The following is an 18,794-nucleotide window of genomic DNA, read 5'->3' as shown; positions in this document are numbered from 1 at the left end:
GGCCCTCCCGGCCTCTGCCTGTCGGGGGGGGGGGAGAGGCTGGATCCTGGGCTGTGTCCCGGTGCCCAGTGCTCCCGGGCCTGCGCTGTTGGATTCTCATTCCGGCCACGCAGCCGCCTCCGGGGAGCCGCCGCCTGAGCCCCTCCGAGCTGGTCCCGGGTCCCGCCGTGCAAGCTGCAGCCCTTAGGGAGCTCGGTGTACTCTCCCGGGACGCAGGTGTCTGTTACTGTCCCAGGTAGCCTGAGGGCATCCCCGCCCTCCTGGGGTCCTGCTCCAACTCCCTGCGAGGCCTTTCTGCCTGGGAAGATTGGTGCAGCTCCTGCTTCTCCGGGAGGGGGCTCTCCTGTCCGGGGGACACTCGCCCAGGCCTCAGCCCGGCTCCTCGCGGGGCCCCTCCCCCTTGGAGGCCTTTTGTTTCTTTATTTCTTTTTCCCAGTCTTCCTACCTAATAGAAGCATGAACTCTTCTCACTGTAGCATTCCAGCTGGTCTCTCTTTAAATCTCAGGCCGAATTCATAGATTTTCAGGATGATTTGAAGGTTATCTAGGTAATTTGGTGGGGACAGGTGATTTGGGGACCCTACTCTTCCGCCATCTTGCCCCTCCTCCCGAATTCTCTCAGTTTTTGTTTGTTCATGAGTGTATTTCTTCTTAATTTGTGAAAGATATTTTTGCTGGTTATTTTGCTGTTGTTTTTTTTTTTTTTTCTTTTCTTTTAGCACTTTAAATATGTCACTCCATTGTCTTCTAGCTTGCTTGGTTTCTGATAAGAAGTCTTCTGTATTTCTTATCTTTGTTCCCTTGTATATATCTTTTCCCCCTGGATCTCTTAAAGATTTTCAACATTTGTCCTATGTTTTAAGCATTTTTAATATGATATACCTAGCTTCTTTTGGCTTTTTATGTTGATAGTGTAATTTTTCTCCTCTTTTTTTTTTTTTTTGGTATGCCTTGTAACTTTTTTTTTTAAGAAGGTGAATGGCTTAATAGCATAGAGTAGTCTGTAAATTGTTTTTGTGCCTGGAATGAGCACACCTTTCCTTCTGCTAGCTAGGCTTTTAGTTAATTGGGCTGGGGTTTGTTGTTGTCATGGTTAGCCATAGTGCATTGCAGGCTTAAAATTTCTGTGGCATTGCTTTGTATTTAGAGTGGGAGCTAGTTTGTCAGAAGATTTTTCTTAATGTCTTCTCCATCCTCAGGTTTCCATATTCTCTTTGAGTTGTGCTTCAGAGAGTCTCTTTCCACATTTGTATAAGTCTCTCAGTGATATTTGATCGTTATTTGTCTCTTGCTGCTTGGTAGCCTGGTCATGGGGAGTGGTGGGGAGTGGAGAGGTGTTCCTTGTCATTTGAAGTAGACAGTCTCAGATAGGTCTTGTGTCCCTGGGCCTCAGGACTGTGGTGCTCTCTGTGCTTCTGCCTCACCAGAGGTAGTCCTGGCTCAGCACACGTTCCATCTCACCCTCATTCCTTACCTCTTCCACAAGTCAAGAGTTCCTTTTTATTTTCTTCCTTCAACTGTGGTAGGTTTTCTTTCATGTCCTAAGGGTGACAGTGTTTGGTGCTCTCTTCCCAGTGGTTTAAAGCTTTTGTTCTGTTGGGGAGATAGAGCAGTAGGATCTGGGTTAGGTTCCTTGTATTTCCTGCAGAAGCTGCTATTTCCTTCCTCTATGCCTGTAACACAAGGGATGCTTTCTTAGGACTCATGCCAGACTTTTCTGTGAGTGCCCCATGAGGTTTATGAAGAAGAAATTGCAAGTGGGTGGGATTTCCTATAGATCCACTTCCTTCAAGGGGTTCTAAATGCTCTTGCTAGCTCATACTCAACCTTTACCAACTTACTAATAGTCTTAGCTAAGTTCTTCACTGTCCAGCAGCCCGAGGTAAGCAAGAGCTCATGACTCATCTCTCCTTGCATGTGCCTGTCTTTCTTCAGGTTTTAAGTTAGTTGGTTGTCCTATCACCTCAACTCCCTAATGGTTTCAAGAAAAGTTTTGTATGTGGTGTTTGGCCTTGAAAAATGATTTTTTTTTTTGTAAGTGTAGGAGTGATGCTCTTTCTGGGTTTCTCCATCTCAGCAGAAAGAGGAGGTCTCACCCAGCACATGTAAATCTTATTGCTTTTACACGTGTTCACTCTGCCTGCAAGTCCCTCCTCTTGGCTCTACAACTTCCTACTTGTATCTGTGACCTTATGTTCTCATCTTCTCAGAAGACAGGGATAGGCTTATGCAGAGATTAAATTGCTTTGTGGATTCATAAACAAAAAAACAGGATTATTGTCAATAGACCTAGCATTTGAGTTTCACCTTTGTCCTCAGCAAATCCTTTGTATTTGAGCCTCAGTTTCCTTATTTGTAAAGTAGGAATGCCAGTATCTGCTGAACCTCCTTCTCCAGGTGAGATAGGATGTGTGGCCATACCGGACACACTTTTATTTGTTTTATTTTTATTTTTTACAGAATGTTTAAGAAAAGATTTTATTTATTTATTCATGAGAGACACACAGAGAGAGGCAGAGACACAGGCAGAGGGAGAAGCAGGCTCCATGCAGGGAGCCCAATGTGGGACTTGATCCTGGGTCTCCAGGATCACACCCTGGGCGGAAGGCGGTGCTAAACCATTGGACCACCAGGGCTGCTCCCGGACACACTTTTATTTTTATTTTTTATTTTTTTAATTTTTATTTATTTATGATAGTCACAGAGAGAGAGAGAGAGAGAGAGAGAGAGAGAGAGAGAGAGAGAGAGGCAGAGACATAGGCAGAGGGAGAAGCAGGCTCCATGCACCGGGAGCCCGACGTGGGTTTCGATCCCGGGTCTCCAGGATCGCGCCCTGGGCCAAAGGCAGGCGCTAAACTGCTGCGCCACCCAGGGATCCCATTAAAGCATAGTTCCTACTCATCAACCCAGCAACAGGCCTGTCCTGAAGAAGAGCTCACTCTTCCTAGCAACTGAATTGGCTAGTGGCCCCCGGGTAGCTGGCTTGGTCTTGTGTCAGAGTGCAATCTCTAGGGGCTAAAACCCTGCCCTCAGCCAGCAGCCACAAAGTAGTAAAGGTAGAAGCAATATAGCCCCAGAAACTCCATATTTTCTTGTTTTATTTACAAAGCTTGTTGTCAAATACTAAGGAAAATAAATTGATTTCCATCTTTACTGATGTGTTAAAATTGCTGCAACACCTCATATTACCAAATAGATTTACTATATAAATTGGAACATAGTTGGTACTTCAGGCAGGTCACAAATCTACTTTGGCAGGAGAATATCACTCACAGTCCATTGGTTATAAAAATTAGTTAATTCAAGACAAACATTACATTCTCTCATTCCTGGCACAAATCCCTCCAAATCCTCCATGCATTTCTGCTATTGAGCTAGAAGATATATATCCATCAGGTCACTTGATTCTCTGCAGACCTGATTTAGATGGTACTTATGCAACTGCATCCACCAAGAAGAGATAGATCTCATTTATTAAATCTGCCAGGCGGGAACCTAAATGATGGGATTTAGTAATATTGCACTAATCTGTTGCTTTTATTTACTGCTCCCTGTCTTACTGATGTAAATCTCATGGAGGACATCTTCTAATTCGTTGAGTTTGACTCTCCTCCTAAGGAGCAGGGGTAGCTCATTGTCAGATGCATCCTTATGAGAACTAGAATTTTTGAGTGCTTATGTGCAGTAGGTAATGTTGGTGTTCCACATGATCTTGAATAACTTTGTAATGGTGTGTGTGTGTGTGTGTGTGTGTGTGTTGGGGAGGGAGGAATGTAATATATTGAACCAGATACTGTTAAATGTTTTATATGTATATTTCACTTAATCTTCACCCCTCAATGAGGTAGATACTATTATCATTTCTGAGGAAGCTTGCCCAAGGAACTTGCCAAAGATCATGGTGCTATGGAGTGCTGGTGCCAAGGTGTGGCTCCAGGGCCCCTGCTCTTGACCCTTCTGCCATTGTCTCCTCTTCATTTCAGTGGCTGGAAGGATAGTGACCATGTAAGGTGACAGATGGCTTGTGGATGGCCAGCCCTGGTACATATGGTTCTCTCACTCTTTCCTTGCCATTGTTTCTGAGTCCTGTCTGACCTGCAGAATAACCATCTTTTAAAAATTGAGACAGTTTTTTTTTTGTTGCTACTTTTATTTGAAGACCCTGTTCAAGTTACATTTTAGATCCTCCAGGATGTGATTGTTACTATTTCATACACTCATAGAGGTTTTCTTTTGTTCCACACAGAGTTATTACAGTAACGTTTTTGTGTTAGGACATACTGATACCTCCTAATAAAGAGGGCAAGTTAAGAGCTATCTGAGACCTGTCAGTCCAAGCTTTTCCTCTAGGTAGCATGTTCAGAGAAAATAGCATGAAGGATCTCTTTAGTGAGCTACAAGAGTGACTTCCTGAACAAGTAAAAGGAGACTATGCTAGATGCAAAAACGAAGGGAAAAAATGAACTTGGTAATGATAGGAACAGGAAAAGAGGACAACCAAGCACAAAATGAAAGCCAGGTACTGAATTTCCCAGCAAAACTAATAGCTGGAGGTGATCATGTAAACTACTCCAGGCCATTAAGATGCAAGAGAAAGTCTGCTTCCCTCTCTGAAAATGTCTTTGCTTCCCTGATTAAAGGTACAGGCAGGAGAGGAGAACTTACCTATTGCCTTTTTCTCCCCCTGAACTTGTCCATGATGCCTGAGGTATGGCCATCATCTTGTAACCAGAAGGCAGCGAGCATGAGGAAGAAAAGCTAACAATGCTACAGTTGGTGGAACAGAAACGTAGAAGGAATCCAGGTCTTTGAAAACACTGTTGAGCCACTGAAACAAAATCAGCAACAGCCCATCATCCTAAATTCTCTCGTCATATGAGAAAAATGAAACCCTATTTGTTTACCGAAAAAAAATGTGCTGTGATATTTCTTATATCAGTTAAGAAATTAGCCAAAAATCATTTAAGGGTAATCAGAAACTAAAAACTGATTAAAAGGGCTGTGGTAAGCTAGTGGGAGAATGTGAAGAATCCAGTCAATTATATAGCTAAGTTTCTTTTCTTTCCTCCCTCCTTCTTTCTCTTTCTTTCTTTCTTTCTTTCTTTCTTTCTTTCTTTCTTTTCTTTCTTTCTTTTCTTTCTTTCTTTTTCTTTCTTTCTTTCTTCTTTCTTTCTTCCTTTCTTCTTTTTCTTTCTGATTCTGTTCATTTATTCATGAGAAACACACAGAAAGAGGCAGAGACATAGGTAGAGGGAGAAGCAGGCTCCCTGTGGGGAGCCCAATGCAGGACTCCATCCCAAGACCCCAGGATCACAACCTGAGCCAAAGGCAGTTGCTCAGAGGTGCCCCTCTTTCTCTCTTCTCTTTCTTTTTCTTTCCTTCTTTCTCTCTTTTTTTCATTTGAATATAGTTGACACACAATTTTACACTAGTTTGGGGTGTACAACATAGTGATTTAATTTCCCTATACCTTATGCTATATCCATAAGTGTATAGTGTATACACTTAAGTGTATAAGTGTAGCTACCATGTCTCATATGTAATACATATGTAATACACACAATGCGATTACAATATCATTAACTATATTTCCTATGTTCTGCTTATAATTCTTGTGACTTATTCATTCTGACTGGAAGTCTTATCTCCCACTCTCCTTCATCCATTCTGCCCTTCCCTTTACTGGCAACCATCAGTTTGTTCTCTGTATTTATAGATTTGCTTGAATAGCAAGATTCCATGTTGAACTTGCTTTTGTTTCTGCAATGCAAATTGGAAGTCTCAAACAAGTCATTCCTTACTCTTCCAGGGACCAGTAAAGAATTCAGGAAGATGAGCTCTTGCAAGCATTATCTCTGGATTTTCTGTAGTGCACAGTGGGAGCTCTCCACTGCTTTGCTGAGAGGCAGATCTCAGCTTAATTTCCAGAAATTGGCTTGGAAAGCACCACCCTGTGCATAGCTCACTCATCGCACACTCCAGTCCGCATTAGAATTTGTTGTTATGTGTCTGTTGCCTACTGCACCCCAAAGTCCTAAAGGAGCTGTGCCTAATCCATATCTGTGTCCCCAGAGCTTACCGTAGTGCTTGGTCCATAGGTGGCTCTTGTATCAGGGTCCTGGCAGAAAGCAGTTGGTGATCTCAAATAGAAATAACTCAAAGTTTACTGAAATGATTATTTACAAAGATGTGAGTAGGATGTAGGAAACCAGAAGGTATAGTGTAGCACCCTAGATTAACAACAGTGGGGAACCATTACTACCCCAAATCTGAAGGCAAGGGGGGGACAGTTGAAACCGGAGACACTGAGATCTGTGTTAACAGCTACTTTATTCAGGGTCTGGAGCCTGGCCATGGCAAACCCTTAGAGAAAGAGCAGGGAAATCAGTTCTCAGATATTACACTCCTCCCTCCTTTATCTCCCAAGGGGCTCCTTAGGGACTGAATCCCTGAATCAAGGGTGCTCTGCAAGGGTTGCTGCAGTCTATATACAATTTGGCCTCCTAGGGCTCAGAGCAGGGTGGACAGAGGTGGAGAGTGAATCTATGGAAGACAAAGGAGGATTTCCAGCATGGCACTCAATAAATATGTGCTGACTGTCATGTTCATACAGCATGTTCCCCGAGAGAATGAGCCTTAGGCTCTGCCTATTTCTCCTTCTTCCGTCTCCTCCTCTCTCCTTTCTCGTTCCCTTTCTCTGTTTGCCTCTTTTTCATTCACTCACTCAATGTTTCTTACTTGCTGTGTGCTATATGTCAAACCACAGTTCTAAACACCAGGTATAAGATCAACAGGACACCATTGTTGGAAATAACACTTTGGAGTAAGGTTTTGATAGTATTTTGATGACATTTGGTCAGGGAACCCAAAAATGTTCATACTCTGCTGAGTTATACTTCCCTGCAAAGTTCCTGAAGAAAATATATACCTGGAGAATGGATGCAAAGCAAGATGCCATTGTTGGCTAAGACCAGGAAGCTATGCTGGACCATGTGTGGGGGGGGGGCCCTCTCTTGCCTCACTGGGAAGTCCTAAGTAGCTTACACCAGAATGAACAAAGGCCTTTGCTTTCTACCCATATTTCCAACCCCAAATATTGAATCTAATCATCCTGATTAGAGTAAAAGCAGCTTTTGCCTTAATTCTCAATATCCTCATATCCAGCCTGTTTCTGCTTAGGGATTTTTATTTCTTTATCCCTCAAAGTTTTAGTGCTACTTCTTTCTAGGTTATCTTGCTTCTTCTCATACTAAGATTATCTGTAGGAAGAATAGAGGATTTTCTGTATTTACAGTGTGATTTTAGGAGGGATAGTGAGACCTTCTGATCCCAGCTATCAAAACCTCCCCCATCTCTTGGCTTATATTTGAAATTCCACCTTCACTGCTCATTTCTTTGAGTTGTTATGAAGGCAATGCCAACCAGAAAGAAGAGTAGGAGGTATCGAGGGATAAAAAGATAAGGCTAAGAGCATGGGGAGAGCCTAAGCCAAAATAGTTTTATTGAGAGTGGGCCCTCCTTCTGGTCTGGCTGAGTTTCTGTTTAGTGACCTTGTTTACTTAAGGGATCATCACTGATGTATTCCCTTCCTGTCTTCACTCACTTCTTCCTTTTCTTCTTTTCTTTTTCTAGTTCTATATTTTTAAATGTAGGTATAGATTTGTGTAACCACTGCTACAATCAGGATACGGACCAGCTCCATTACTCCCAAAACTCCTTTGTGCTATCCCTTCATATTCACACTCTCCCCTCCTGCCACCCCTGGGAACCACTGATCTGTTCTCTGTCACTACCATTTTGTATTGTCAGGAGTGACATATAAATTGAGTCATAGAGCATGTGACTTTTGCAATTGGCTTCTTTAACTCAGCATAACGCCTTTGGATTCATCCAAGTTTCTGAGTGTCATACCACCTGCTCTTGTTCTCCTATGTATTGGATCAACACCACTGTGCCTGCAATCTAGAGACTGGAACATCGTACTCTCTGTTGTTCAGCTCTTACTAGAAGGCTGTGTTCTCTTCAGGCTCACTTATTTGCGAGGAGTAAAGACCCATTCAACCTCACCCAAGAAAATTGGACTTTATTATTAGAATTCTGTACTCTCCCAGGAATACAAAAATAAAACTTACATTGTAACCAGGTCTGGAAATGGTAGGTGGTTTTGGATCCAAGCCAGCCTTTGGGGCAAGTTATGATCACAGTCCCTCTCTCAGGAGCTTCGTGGTCTCTCTGTGTAGATGTGCTTTGTCCTTACTTTTTACCAGCTGGCTTTCTCTGATTATATATGCTATCTATTTTCTTCTTCCTCAACCTTAGTACTTGGCTATCAGAGTGTCTCCCACTCCTGCCCTTAGAACATTCCTGATTCCAAATGGGGCTTGGGATTCAAATTCCTGGGGGAAAATCTGATTGGTTCTGCTCATCTATTGAGCCTGGTCTCATGGATCTCTGTCTGGCCATCTGATGAAATGCCTGCCCTGTTCTAACCACCTGTGTTTAGTGCAAGTGGGATGCAGAAGATTCTTGAGAAAAGGGAGAGTTAAAGGGTGGGACAGATCATGAATGATCCCTCTCCTCTATTATTTTCTATTAAGAAAGTAGTCTTTATGAAGGACTGTTAACAAGTCCATTAATTTCTTTAGATGTTCTGTTCATCATTCTTTGATCAAACTAGACCATGGGAAAGATATAACTGGACCATGTTGCTTGGCTTCCAGTAGGCTACTTTCCCTGAGCTGTGCTTTGTTACCTTGCTGGCTTTTACTAAGAGATATTACAAGAGCATTTTCCATTGGTAAGGACATTACCCATGCAGTGCTTCTAATATGATACTTCATGTGAGTAATATATTTTAGTGAAAAATTTAAAGACACACTTTACTTCCTCTAAGGGATTGTCACAATTCCTTCCTCTTGAACAAAGAAAGCTGGCAACATATCACATCTCCTTCTGCTAGGGATTTTTCTGGGAAAAGTCAGTCTCAGTAAGTTGAGGTTTGGCTATAGCAGCTGCCCCACTCCTGATGGTCTCCATCTTTGTGTTCTTGGCCTGGGCTTAATGAATTCTCATTTTTCTTGATCCTGAATTTTGAACATGCATTTGTTTCCTGTGAACCATCTATTAATACTTCAAAGAGTGAAGATTAGTATAAACAAATGGACAAACAAGGAAAACCATACTAGAGAGAGCAATGGGCTCTGGGGCTTAGTCCCTGGACCCAAGTTCCTAACTCAACTATTCCATTAGGTCTCTTCCAAAAAGCTACCGATAACAGTCACAGATTTTTCAAGGTGTGAAATCTGAAGCAATCACAAAATAGCATATATTAGGCATTATATAAAGAGTTCTAAGAACGTACCTACATAATCTTATTTAATCTTCATATCCCAAAGGAATTGATATCGAGGCAAGTTACTTAAAACTCACCAGACACAGAAAGTGGTAACTGGGATGCCTGGGAGGCTTAGTGGTTGAGCGTCTGTCTTTGGCTCAGGGCATGATCCCAGAGTCCCGGGATCAACTCTCACATTCGGCTCCCTGCATAGAGCCTGCTTCTCCCTCTGTCTGGGTCTCTGCCTCTCTCTCTCTATGTCTCTCATGAATAAATAAATAAATAAAATCTTAAAAAAAAAGTGGTAACTATGTGAGGTGATTGGTATGCTAATTAGTTGGATTGTGGTGAATATTTCACAATGTATACATATATCAAATCATCAAGTTGTATATATTAAATGTATACAATTTTAAATTGTCAATTATACTTTAATAAAGCTGGAAAAGAAAAAGCTAAACCAAAACAAAACAAACACTCACTAAGCATCAGTTTCTTCATTTGTTAAAAAAGAGAAATAATGCCTTCCCTCTAAGGGTATGAAAAAGTTGAAATGGGATAAAAGATAATAATTCCTAACATATGTGTGATACATAGTAGACACTTAAAAATATTAGCAACCTTTCCTACCTCGTCCAGATGTGCATCACCAATGGCCTCTCCTATCATCTTTGGTGGACTTCCTGTCTTATATGTGATGTTGATTTTATCTAATTTCAGTGTCTCTTTAGAGCTTTGGTTCTCTTGTCTTCAGGCGCTTAACCTATTTGACTATGGCCAGGGCAGAAGTGACGCTTAACCTCCCTTGCCCAGTCACAAGCATAGAATGATAATTCCTGGTAAGTCATTTTGGAAGATAAAGATGAAGTTTTACCTGTGGAAATTTGTACCAGCCACCTTTGAATCTGGGAATTAATTGAGGAAAGGTTTGTTTTCTGAAAAAAAATGTAGAGTTGACCCTGATGGACCATTTGGCTTTCTTTGGAGGGCTAGGAGTTGGGAAAGGGGTGTCACAGAGCAACTTCGCAGTCATTGCTGCTGACCTGGCCTCCCTAAAGGGGCTCACCCATGCTCCTCCAACAGGAACTGCTCCTTGTACTGTGGGCCAGTTGGGAGCCATTAGGCTTGCTTGTGCCTTTATAATCTTCATTATAATTTATCATGGGGCCCATAAGTATTTGACCAGAGCGACTGCTCCTGAGCTCCAATGACACAAAACAGGTCAATAGCAGGTCAACTGTTTTATAAAGCCACAGGGGCTGCTTAACACAGTAGCACTTGACAAGGCATCATTGCCAGACAGATCTGAAATGGACACTGTGATCCTCTGCACACAGCTCAACACAGGGAGCCAATTAGAACCTGGAGCCACCCTTGCCTCACCTCTGCCTGCAACCCCATGAAAGGAACACTGGTGTTGCCATTAAAAGACCAAAAGAAAATATTTGTGCAGAACCCATGAGATCACACTTACCTTTCATATACCTTTAATAGTCTGTGGCTGCTAGGAATGGTGTTTTCTCATTAATAATTTCCTGGACATTATTCCAAGCCAAGCTGTTTTTGATACCAGACTGCTAGGAAGAATTAGGATGTCACATCTTGGGTTTCCACCCAGGTGATTTAGAGTTAAAGATTTCTTTCAAATGTTTTTCCTGACCTTCATCTCAGACCTTGAGTGACTAAGAATCTGATAGCAGAGGGGCTCTATTCTCTAGCTACTGACCTTGACTTCGAATTTTGAATTACACAGGAAGCCAGAGTTTTTATAGCTGAGAGCCTCCAGGAAAGGGCAATGATTGGAAATTTCCTGTGGAAGGCTCCAGGGTCATGAAACTCCTATCCAGTTCCATGGAGCTCCTGTCTCATCTGCTTAAACTTGAACTGTAGGGAGAAATCCCTTTTGGGGGACAATGTTTTTAAGCACTAGACTGGAAGCTTAAGTCTTCAATTCCCTCCCTAAACTTCCATTTCTATATAAATGTAAACAATTTCTTTTTGGCAGCCAGCTTTGGGAGAACAGATACAACTCCCACTTCCCTTCATGAAGTCCTCTTCTGAGACACCACCTAATGTGAAAATTTGGGATGCATTTATATTAATCACCTCCCTGCAAGGAAGGGGTTGAAGAGCCAAAGATGTAGTTAATTGGAGTCCCATCCCTTCCAGACAATAACACTATTGTCTAGAATCTCCAGGGTCTTCAGTATCATCCCAATGAGACTGTTTTCATCCTTTGTGTTTCCCCCTTTCAGGAAACCAGATGTCATGAGCTTAGCAGAATCTGCAATTACATCTGACACCTTGATGCCTTCCTTTCCTTTGGAACTTTCTTTCTTCTGTGGCAGCAGTCAGAAGCTTCCCCAAGGAGGGTGGATGCTGAGTAAGTGTGAAAAGGAGAGAGGAGATGAGAACCAGAGTGATGCCAAAGGGGAAAGAGAAAGTCAAACCAGAGCCAAAATGAACCACTAAAAACAGCAAGTGTATACATATTTGGGGAATATAGTAAACCTCTATTATGTATCATGTGAGTCTATAATAAATAAATTTTATGTTATGACTCAGTATACATACCCAGTTTTATAAGCAACATTCACCATAACTTCAGTGTGGTGCCTGCTGACATTTTTATCTGTCCTATCCCTCTCCACTTTTTCCTTCCAAACCCTACCATACTCTCTTCAAACCCTTTTCATTCTATTTTATTAAAAAAAGAAAAAAGAGGGAATGGTGGCTACCCACTAGATTAATTTCATGATCCATTAGTAAATCATAACTGGCAATTTAAAAATAGTAGTTTGTTAGAATTCATGGATGTAGAGACTTCTGTGTTCATAGACTTTCAGAACCGTAGATCATTCATTTCTAGTGTAACTTCATTTTCCACGTGAAGACGCTAAGCCCTAACGAAGTTGTAATTCATCCTTGATTATACAGCTGGCTGATGGTAGAACCTGTATTTTTTCATGAATTCACATGGTGATGCAAGAGGGAGCATAGCATGGGACAAAGGCCTAGAATTTGAATTTGTAGATGAATTTTGTTTAGAATTCTGTGACCTGGAGCAAATCACTTAAACAAATTGACCACAGTTCCTATAAAATGTGCTGCTGTGAGGACCAATTAGGTAAAATGTAGGAGAGGCTTTACAAGTGGTGACATCCAAAGGTAAAGAATAACTGTTTTGACTGCCTTTTTGCACCTGCAAGGGCAGGTGTTATTTGAATTTCTGGACCTGGGCTTTGGGATTGGAAAGAAAAAAATCTGTTTGATAATTGGCCTCTATCTTTTCATCATCTACAGACTCCCAAGCCCCCTACTTTACCTTCTGTCTTTTTTTTTTATTTAAAAATTTTTTTAAAAAAGATTTTATTTATCTATTCATGAGAGACACAGAGGCAGAGACATTGTCAGAGGGAGAAGCAGACTCCTTGTGGGGAGCCAGATGTGGGACTCGATCCCAGGGCCCTGGGATAATGACCTGAGCCAGAGGCAGATGCTCAACCACTGAGCTACCCAGGCGTCCCTACCTTCTCTTATTTTTATTATTTGTTTTTTCTTCTTGGTTTTATCTTATCATTTCCTGACATTTCACAACTAAGATCTTAATCAGTGTGTCTTGGTTTCTGTGTCTTCTTAAATAGTTAAAAGTTAATGCATGGTTAGAAATAAACAGTCCGTATAGGGGTGATAAACATACTCACAAAGGTCTGTGCAAATCTGTAGCAATCACTGGACTGGCATGTCTTTGTGGCCTTCATGACCTATGTATTTGCCATGCCTGGACCAAATGATCTCTAGCCCTTCCAAATTTAAAAACTTTAGAATTTCTTTCTCCACTGATCCAGGGCTTATTATTGCCTTCATTATCACTTTTAGTTATTGCTGCTTTATGCTACTCTCTCTTGAATCATCTGCTCTTTCTTTTTTTCTCTCTTATCTCTTTTCCAATTGTGATGGTTAATTTTATGTGTCAACTTGACTGGTTCTAAAGGATGCCCAGACAACTAGTAAACATTTCTGGATGTAGCATTTGAATAGGCAAACTGAATAAAGTAGATTGTCTTCATCGATGTAGGTGGGCATCATCCTAGTGAGGACCTGAGTAGAACCAAAAGAGGAAGAATAAATTTGCTCTCTGGTTAAGCTGAGACATCCATCTTCTCCTCCCCGTGGACATTGGTGCTCAAGGTTCTCAGGCCTTACACCAGGACTTACACCATTGGCTTCCCTGGTTCTCAGGGCTTTGGACCCAGACTGAATCACACCACCAGCTTTCTTGGTTTTTCAGCTTACAGATGGCAGATCATGGGGCCTCTAGGCCTCTGTAATCGTGTAAGCCAATTCCTATAATACATGATAAGAACACCTGGATGGCTCAGTCAGTTAAGCAGCCAACTCTTGATTTCACCTCAGATCGTAATCTCAGGATGATAAGATTGAGCCCCTGAGTTGGACTCCACTCTCAGTGGGGAGTCTTCTTGAGATTCACACCCTCTCCCTCTGTGCCTTCCCCTGCTTCCATGTTCTCTCTAAAATAAATGAATGAATATTTTAAGAGATAGATAGGTAGATGATAGGTAAATAAATAGATATGAGAATATTTGTACATATCCAATTGACTTTGTTTCTCTGTAGAACCCTATAATGTACCAACCTTATCCTACTCTCCTTTGCCTATGCTTTATAGCTTTGGTGCTAACAGAATTATCTATTATAACAAACACCAGCCAATGAAAATGTACTTTTCCATCTAAGCTGGTGAAATGATCAATAACAAGACATTGTCTATGACTTTTACAGATGAAGCTCTTGGCTATTTTCCTCAGTGCTAATAATAGTCTTTTTTTCTTTAAGACTCCTAAAGGTTTGTGGTAATCCTGGGGGTTTATGAGTGCTGGGTGCTAATAAACTGGAACAGGGTTATGATACCACCAAAAGCTTCCAACACTCAATGACTGACAGGAGGTAAGGCCATAGCCACAATTTCTTGAAGAGGAGGTGATTACATTACAGTAAACCAAGTCCTATCTTTCTCTACAGCTTTCCATACATCATCCTGTTTGATCTTCACAATCTCATGATACAGGCAGGGCAAGTACTCTGTGTTATTCCTACATTACATTTAGGGCTCAAAATCAGAAAGAGTGACTCAACTGCATAGAATTAAAACATTACAGGTTGTGTCATCTCACCAGTCATGCAACAAATCATTTAATCTCACTCATAGGGATATTAACATATATGAGTAGATCCTCAAATAACCACCAAGATCCACTAAGTCAGTAGGGTTAAACTTGGCCAGGATTGCACTGATTAAAAACCACATTTATGAGGCTTTAAACTGTGTCCAAACAGCTTTTCCCCAAAGCAGCAGAATGGCTTCTCTCAGAAGCATTCTCACTTTTGAGTGAACCAGTTTGTTATATAATTTCATGCCTCACTCAGAGGCTCTGATTGCCTCATCAGGTGTGAATCAGACAAATTAAAGAAATAACTAAATTCATTTTGCACATGGTTCTGAATTAATAGGCTCAGAGCGAGGGCATGTATTTTACTTCACATTTACCCCACAAGAGTAATGGGTTTTGGGGTCACTGTTTTCCTTACTAAGAATGCCCCCTTTCACGGGTCTAGATACCATCAGTGTGTCTAGGAGTCAGTCACCATAAATACGCAAACACACGGCCAAGTGTTTCCACAGGGAAACAACCAAGCTTTAATGTTTTCCAGGAAAGTAAGGAGATTATAGCAAATTACATGCTCTCTATTACTGCCACTCTTCCTAATCCCTGAAACTGGACTTTTCCTGAAATATTGGCAAATAGAAGTAACAGGTTCTTCTTCAGCCTAAATTTTCCTCTGGACCAAAGACTAAAGAAAGCTACACTGAGAGCTCAAAATAGAAAAGGCTTGCTGTGAAAAAGAACATATCTCCAGGATGAGAAATCAGAATCTCCTCTGCCTCCTGGTTCCAGTGAGATATCCAGTGTTAGAGGAGCTCTGTGGGGCCGAGCAATGAAAGCTCACCTCAGGAGGTGCGGCTGTGTCTAGGTTTAGAACAAGAAATACAGGTTTGCTCCCTAAAGAGCTAGTAAGTATTGGGAAGAAGTAGGAACATCACTATCCTTCTTTGCTTTTGACAGGTATTTCCCAAGTTATTTGCCAAAAGGACAGAGTACAGGTTTCAAATAAGTCTTTCAAATTGAGATAGCGTGGAGCTCATTTATCAGATTAGAGATTGAAAGCAAGCCCCTAGGGTGATGGCTCCTGGGCAGGCCTCCCACAGTCCTGAATCACTCTTCCTGGGGCTGTCCACCCACACTGCTTCACAAATAAGGTCATCTATCACATGTTTCTGATATATCTGCAAGGTTCAAAAACTCAGATAATTTTTACGCCATATTTTATCAGGTTTTTCATCAGATGAATTATCTGTGATCATTCCCTACCTCTTTAAATTTTCTTTTTCTTGTTTCTATGACACTACACTCATGGGTTTTCTCCTATCCCTCTGACAACCTCATCCTAGTGCTTCACTCATACTTTCTCCTGCAACTTTCAAATGTTGGAGTTTCCCAAAGTGTATGCCCAGTCCCTATTCTTTATTCTTTTCTCAATCTAGACTCTCTCCCAAGTGCCTCATTCATGTCATCATTTTCAGTGGTATCTGCACACTACTGATAACTAAGATCTTTTTCCACAGAAATCCCTCTTCCTGACTTCTAGATTTGTTTACCCAACCACTTTTCTGTTATCTCACTGTGGATGTCTCAAAAGCTTCTCAAATTTAACAAAAGTGGAACTGAAGTCTTAATTCGAAAAGGATCTGACACTTCTTGCACAGATTTTGATATAGAAAGACAGACAACCACCAATGCCAGGAGAATCCCTGCTGGTAATAATGGACCAGATAAGTTAGACCAACTCTTCCATTAAGAACACCTAGAAAAAATGGGGGAATGGTTCTACATCTGTTTGAAGGCACCAGAGATGTACTTGGCAGTGAAAATTATGAGGCCAAGATCTAAGAAAAGATGGAAACCCAGAGAAATGAGCCTGCTTTGAGGACCACTTTTTCCCCTAAAGAGATCTTCCAAGTCACGTATAGATAGCTAAGAGGCAGAGAAACAGAATAAAGTTTTCAACACACTTATAAGGCAAGGAGACAAAAATGAGAGTTTGGTGCCTGCCAAGGAAAGGAACCCTTGTAAATTCCCCAGGGTTTGTTTTGGGACCCTGTATTCACTGGAGTTCCAGGGTTATCCAGAGAAACAGAAAATAGGGTGTGTGTGTATGTGTGTATGTAAGAGAGACTGAGAGAAAGAGAGAGAGAAATTTAAGGAATTGGCTCGCATGATTGTGGAAGCTGGCAAGTTCAAAATCTGCACAGCAGGCTGGCTGGGTAGAGATCCAGGGAACAGTAAATGTTGCAGTTTGAGTCCAAAGGCAATCTGGAGACAGAATTCTCTCTTTTTCAGAGGACTCCGGTCTTTTTTTTTTTTTTTAAAGCCTTAAACTGATTGAGTACCATCCACATTGTGGAAAATAATCTGCTTGATTCAAAGTCCACTGATTTTTATTTATTTTTTTTAAGATTTTATTTATTTATTTCAGAGAGAGAGAGAACATAAGTGGAGAGAGGGGCAAAAGGAGAGGGAGAAGCAGACTCCCTGCTGAGCAGGAAGCCCGATGCTAGGTTTGATCCCAGGACCCTGAGATCATGACCTAAGCCAAAGGCAGACCCTTAACTGACTGAACAACCCAGGGTCCCCAAAGTCTACTGATTTTTAAAAAGGGACTTTACAAATGTGTACTATTAATTCCATCTAAACAATATCTTTACAGTGACATCTAGACTGGTGTTTGACCAAATACTGTAACCTAGCCAGACTGACACATAAAGTTAACCATCGCAGATCACGTATCACTGCTGATCCAAAAAACACACATTGATTAGCACTAGTCTTAAGATTTTCATATTATTTGGTATGAGGACAAGGTACTAATTTATATTAGACTTTGAAAAGTCAAGGATGTATGATATAATCTCTAGTATAACCAAGATAAAAAGGAAAAAATAGCCTTTGACTTCAGATAATAGAAAATAGCCCCCAAAAAAGAAGAGATTAAGAAATAGTTGGAACAAATAAAAAATAATAATAGAAATATGCCCAGATATATCAGTAATTACTTTCATGTAAATGGACTAAATATTTCAATTAAAAGATAAAAACTGTCAAGGTACCTGGGTGGCTCAGTCAGTTAAGCATCTAAATTTGGCTCAGGTCATGATGATGGGGTCCTGGGACTGAGCCCTGTATCAGGCTCCCTGCTTAGCAGGGAGTTTGCTTGTCCCTCTCCTTCTGCCCCATCCTCTCACGATCTCTCGTGTGCATGCGATCACTCTTTCTCTCCCCCAAATAAATAAAATAAAACAAAAAAGATAAATAGTGTCAGGATGGATTTTTAAAAACTATACACTGCTAAAATAAACAATTTGAATATAATACAGAAAAATTAAAAGTAAGATGATTAAAAAAAGATATACCATGAAATCACAAACCAAAAAAAAAAAAAAAAAAAAAAAAAAACAACGGTAGCTATATTGCTATAGGATAAGTAAGACTTTGGAACAAGAAACATCAGAGTTAAAGAAGAACATTGTATAATAAAAATGTCAGTATAGCAGGAAGATATAACTATCCCATATTTGCTTGTAACTTGCAACACAGCTTCAAAACATCAAAAAACACAAAGAGAAATAGTCAAATTCACAATTATAGTGGAAGATTTTAACTCACCTGTCACATAGCTACAATAAGCAATCAGAAAAATCAGTAAGGATACAGATGACCTAAACATCACAAATATAATAAACTTTTCCTAATGGACCTAGTAGAATACCTAACTTAATGACTACAGAATACATATTCTTTTCAAGAACGTACAGGATACAACCCAGCAATTGCACTATTACATATTTACCCAAAGGATACAAAAATACAGATGTGAAGGGATACATGCACCCTAATGTTTATAGCAGCATTATCAATAATAGCCAAACTATAGAGAGCTCAAATGTTCATCAACTGATGAATGGATAAAGAAGATATAGTATACAAATAAAATAGAATATCATTCACCCCTCAAAAAGAATGAAATCTTGCCATTTGCAACAATGTGAATGGAGCTAGAGTGTATTGTGCTAAGCGAAATAAGTCAGTCAGAGAAAGACAAACACTGTATGATCTCACTCATATGTGGATCTGAAGAAAGGAAACAGATGAATTGTTGGGAAGGGGGGAAAAGAAAAAATGGAGAGAGGGAAACAAGCCATAAGTAACTTTTAATGATAGAGAACAAACTGAAGGTTGATAGAGGGAGGTGGGTGGGGGATGGGCTAAATGGGGGATGCGGATTAAGAAGGTACTTATGATAAGCACTGGGTGTTGTATGT

General features: G+C 40.8%; 1 long non-coding RNA gene across 1 annotated transcript; it reads right to left on the bottom strand.

Annotated features, from left to right (window-relative positions):
- Positions 1–892: 892 nt before the first annotated feature.
- Positions 893–10,957, bottom strand: LOC129495869 (uncharacterized). The gene is made up of 3 exons (XR_008661635.1): positions 10,809–10,957; positions 4,666–4,828; positions 893–1,593 (listed from the first exon to the last, which is right to left on the bottom strand). It is a non-coding gene; the product is annotated as an uncharacterized LOC129495869 (long non-coding RNA).
- Positions 10,958–18,794: the final 7,837 nt, after the last annotated feature.

This window comes from Nyctereutes procyonoides, unplaced genomic scaffold (assembly GCF_905146905.1).
Source record: "Nyctereutes procyonoides isolate TBG_1078 unplaced genomic scaffold, NYPRO_anot_genome, whole genome shotgun sequence".
Classification (NCBI taxonomy): domain Eukaryota; kingdom Metazoa; phylum Chordata; class Mammalia; order Carnivora; family Canidae; genus Nyctereutes; species Nyctereutes procyonoides.
The sequence above is the reverse complement of the archived record's forward strand: the minus strand, read 5'-3'. Positions and strand labels throughout refer to the sequence as shown.